We start from the raw sequence: 5,000 nt of genomic DNA on the forward strand, positions 1-5,000 counted from the left end.
GAAGCATTAATTTAAGTTTATCTAACTAATTCAGAGGAATGAATATATCTGAATTTCAAGCTCAACTGCTGAATAACCTGCTGGTATAATATTTTAGTCATTTATAAAGGTTTAGTTCAAGGTTAGAGCTTTCCAACAACTATCCCGTAAACATTTCTATTTGGACAGGTCACAAAATTTGAAAGGCTTTTGATTCGAAATACGGTATACATGTATCTCCTGTTGGACTGCATTGATAGTGACTAGTTACATTGTATGCATGTAAATCCACACAGTTTTTTTTAGATAAAGGTTTTTTTTACACCTTTAGGAGAACTGTTCAGCATGAAAGCAAAAAACTTATTATTATTTAATATAAAGATGTAAGAATTACGCATGATGAAAGATTTTCTCCGTCACGGCAAAGTGAGACAAAGATAACAGGCTTTCATGACAGTGTGCTGTGTTGTGTTGCGTCGGTGCTGTTAAAAACAGTTGGCATATTCATTCTCTATCTTCGGGAGCTTGGTATGATAGCATTAAACAATGCTTTGCGGCCATTGTTTTCCTTGCGACACATTACCGCAATTAAATGAGCCACGGCATTTAGTTGCTTTCGTCTCTGCCTCGGTTGTGGTTTTCCTCCAGGCCAGGTGATTTCTCGGTAAACCCTATCGGCAATGACGAGGTATTACCCCATGCAAATCCATTAATAGTTTCGAGCGGTATTGTATAATCCCTGTCTTTGTCTTTATTATTTAGAGGAATAAAGATAATTTTGAAACTCCCAATGTTCTCGTCAACACCGAACCGGAGGAATAAGAGTACTGCAGTAGAACGTCCTACAACTGCGGAAGAAACACCACAAGATAATGGCGAGGAGTCAACAATGGTATGCGAGTTGATGCATGAAGGCTTGGGCGAAGTGCCAAAGGAACTCCGTGAATGTGCCATGCAGTGTTCTTTGTTTACATGACTACCAGTTGATGCAAATGACGGGATCCTGGAATGACGTCACTAGCCCCAGTCTCTGCTTTACTCGGTTTCATGGGAAAAAAATAGTGAGGTACATGTAGAGTACCGGGATAAATAAAGCGAAGTTTGAAATCAACAACAGGTACCGTAATTTCCGGGCAATTACCACCGGGTAATGTGTTAATATTTTCGCAAACAGTTCTTGGTGCGGGTTATAGGAAGGTGCGAATAATGTGATAATTTTGAAATCCTCCGGTATTATATATAGTTTTAAAACCGTAAGTAGGGAAAAAATAAAAATTAAACTGTTCCTAAAAACTGTATACTGCCTTTTTTATCCCACTTTAATTGCCTAATAAACTTAAATGCTCTCGATGAAAACCAATGCAAATTGAAAACATATCAACAAATATCGTTGGCAGTCAAAATCGTTTATCACGCATGTGATATTACTTTCTTACTTTGCTAATTTCACAGCAGCGAGCTTCTTTCTTTGTTTAGTTGAAAATAAAATATTATCCACTAACTGGAATAATAAACTCAAAACAAAAGAATAAAAATGTGAAATAGCAGGCTTTAAAGTAATTCACATAAAAAACTGATGACGAAATGCTCATTTCATGGCGCCGCTGCCGCTGCATAATTAATTAATAAGAGGTGATTGTCGGCACGAGTGTAAAGAAACATTCACGGACAAAATTTTAAAGCATCAGTAAAATATTCCTAGCAAGCACTGCCTTGAAGTAGAGAGTTTTCTCCCGTTTCAAGCGATTTCAGTAGATCCTGAGATATCGATTTTTTTTAGAACGGATTTTTACAAGCCGTATCATTTCAATGGAAGATCAAAAACAATAGGTGTGAAAACTTACCAATTTCACGCTAAAGGATATTTTGTTAACAAAAACAATGGTTTAGTGTTTAGTTGTATGTGCTGTAAGTTAGTAACAATTGAAAGCGAACATTAAAACGCCAATTTAGTGTATGACAGTGAGATCTCTTGCATATTAATGAGGTATCAAACGCTTGCACCCACGTATAGGCCGCAACCCTAATTTCGGTCCTATTTTTCCGGGAAAAAAGTGCGGCCTATCTGCGGGTAAATACGGTAACTTTAAAAATTCATAAAAAAGAACAGGTTTCAACAAAATGAAGAAAATTTGCAGAATCTTGCCCAGCAAAATATAAAGATTTTTTTACCACCAAAAATTTTTGGGGGTTATAGGCACTTCAACTCAAAATCTATACCACAATTCGACTTTACTAACTACCAGGCATCAAGTTCTTCGAATATCCAATATCAAACCTCTTCTAATCAGTGGGTTGAACCAAACCAGCATCTGCTCCCAGACTTGCTTTGTTTTTTAGTGAGTTTTACAAAATATGTGAGGCAGTGAAACATGCATTAAGAAGGCAAACATTACCTGAAAGCTAACTGTTGTGTTTCGTCTCTCCCTCCTATTTCTCTCAGCTTTGTGGTGTTCTTCATTGAAATTTTCTGTTTGCTTAAATTTCTCCAATTTCCTCACCTCTTCTCTTGTGCTCTTTCCTGCTCATTATCCCGTTGTTAATCACTAATAATATGCGACCCCACCAGAAAAACATGGATTGCCAAATGCAACACTGCCACACGATTTCCCACCAAGGAAAATTTCCCGAACACACCCATCTTCAGAGGCTGTCCTGCCTCCCCACCTTCACCTCAACAGTCTGTGCGGGCAGACAGGCATACGCTGACATCATAACCAAAATTTATTGCATGGATAGGTTTCCCAAAATGCTCTGCTGGCGTGCTCCGTGCACCTGAACTCCACTATAAGAACAACAAAGTCGTACAAGCTATACCTGCCAGTTCAAGAGCTCAAAGTCCATAAACATAGCCAAGAACACCACAAACAAACAAATAGGTATGGTTCTTATAGGGGCACAACACTGCAGTGTTTCACCCTCCAATCCCCTTAAGAAATGCTGGAAAAGAATTCACTACTGAGCTGCAATCTATGGATGTCTGATTTGCTGATTCTCTTTCTCTGTTCAAAGAACTCATTAAGGAAGTCTTTACTTAATCACCTTTTGTTTCTTGCAAAGCAATATATTGCCACAGAGCAAAAATTTGTGTTCCACGTAGGAAGGTATCGCTTTTTTTTCCCAACAATTTATAGCTTCTAGGTGTATCATTTTGGGAAGAATAAAAATCAGGTTTGCAGTGGATGTTATTAACTAGTAAGAAACTTCTTTTTTGAAAGTCTGAATCATTAATTTACTACATGTTTAATAAATACATTACTAATGTCACGTAACATTTTTGTAAAAAGGCCCTGTTTACACTGTACATGAAGTGAACATTATTTCTCATATAGGCTTTCATGTGAAGAATAGGAATTCTCTGTTGTAAATATCTTTCCCTATATTTCGTAATATACATATAAGGGTGTGTTTTTTTGGGGAAAATCCAAAAACAGCTTTGTGATCTCGGATCAATGGATTCTTCAGCGTCCAAAAAAAACGCAAACTTCAAAAAAATGATTATTTTCCATGACAACGCAAACAAACCAACCCAGAGTTGCGTGCAATTCTAAAAACAAAACAAACGTTAGCAGTTAAGTTTGTTTTGGATAATTAAATTCTTCAATGAAAATGCCACCAGAAAAAAATACCTTAGCAATCGATAAAAAGAAATGACGAAAAAGTGCTTGCTAAGGTACAAATCGATTTACAGAAGGTATATTTGCAGTTTACTTTTTTAGCTCTAGAAATTGTGCTAACAACATTGTTGCAGTCAAGGAACTTTTAGTGTAATTCCTGGTGTGAAATTTGCAGGAAACCTAACTATTTTTGACCTATTACTGTTTTTGATCATACGGCAAAAATGGTGGGAGAAAAACATTTGGGCAAAACTGTCTTGTACGGTAGCTGTTGTGTATCATTTTCGAAGGGAAAACCGCTTGTCAAAAATACTTTTTTTTTAATCCTTTCCCAAAAAACGCTGAAGTGGTGAAATCTCAAAAATCCGGAGTATCCTCCTAGAGTGTGGATACTTTGGATTTATGATCTGTTTTTGGATTCAAGAATTCATTTTCGGATTTTTCCAAAAAAACCCACCCTAAGCTTACCATAAAATCAAAACAAAGGTTAAGTTGAGCACGGGCTGGAGAGCTTCAAAAGTATTGTTTTCAGTGTCACAACATAAGAAATTAATCCAAAGCTATACAACAAGAATGAATTTTGTAGAAGACCAATGCATAAACAACCTCACCACCTCTGAGGTCTTTGTGGTACATTGTTCCTGAGTTATTTGCCAAAGTGTGTCACCCAATGTTATAGAGTTTTTATGGAGTCACCATATGCATGCCAGTGTACTACATGGCGACAAGAAATCAACGTTGCCATGAAAGTACATACAGTAATTTTCACTCCCGAGACAGTACACATGAGTATAAACACAGTCATCTCCTAATATACTTGAAAAGTTGAAATTATGGAGAATCATAACAAGAAACATTCTTTCTTCAGTATCTGGTGTCACACAAATGGCAGTTCAGAAATTCAAAATGCTGTGTATTTTCAAAACTGATTTATTTCTACATCATCTTCAACCCTGTATGTCCAACAATGTGGAAGACCTTGCGGTTTAAATTTTAGAATATGGTGACCTCACTGTGAAAACCATATATTTACCCATATTTATTATACAATATCAGTGAGATGAACAAAGCATATAATCACTGATAACAGTATGATAGTACACACTGGCAAGTACTTTAACTCAATTTGAGAATGCACTGATTCCTTGAGAGTTCTCCATCAGTTACCCTGAATATTCGTGTTATGGCCAAAGTGGAGGGAACATGCTGGCTTAGTTCATGCGGCACTATTCTCTCCCGCCTCGCCAGCCTCGCATCTTCGCTTGCCTGGCTCGTTGACAATGATTGTCATAGAAACCTAATTCACCCATCTTTCAGATTATTTTTTTTAGGAAGGTCAACTATATTTATGAAACAGAATTCAAGATTTATAGCTTTACTGCAAATGAAACCAGCTGCAATCTC

General features: G+C 36.9%; 1 protein-coding gene across 5 annotated transcripts in view; it reads right to left on the reverse strand.

Moving 5' to 3' along the window:
* The window catches only part of LOC137977519 (uncharacterized), a 39,252-nt gene that overhangs the window by 15,935 nt on the left and 18,317 nt on the right, over window positions 1–5,000 (reverse strand). Inside the window, exon 2 of one of the 5 annotated variants that reach the window (XM_068824764.1) lies at window positions 2,481–2,764. The exons of 3 other annotated variants lie outside the window; for them this stretch is intronic. The gene's annotated coding sequence lies outside the window, so the exon portion shown is untranslated. Of the gene's footprint in view, window positions 1–2,375; window positions 2,765–5,000 lie in introns of all 5 variants that reach the window. One more of the 5 variants, XM_068824763.1, reaches the window with a different exon arrangement.

Source organism: Montipora foliosa, chromosome 11 (genome assembly GCF_036669935.1).
Source record: "Montipora foliosa isolate CH-2021 chromosome 11, ASM3666993v2, whole genome shotgun sequence".
NCBI lineage: Eukaryota > Metazoa > Cnidaria > Anthozoa > Scleractinia > Acroporidae > Montipora > Montipora foliosa.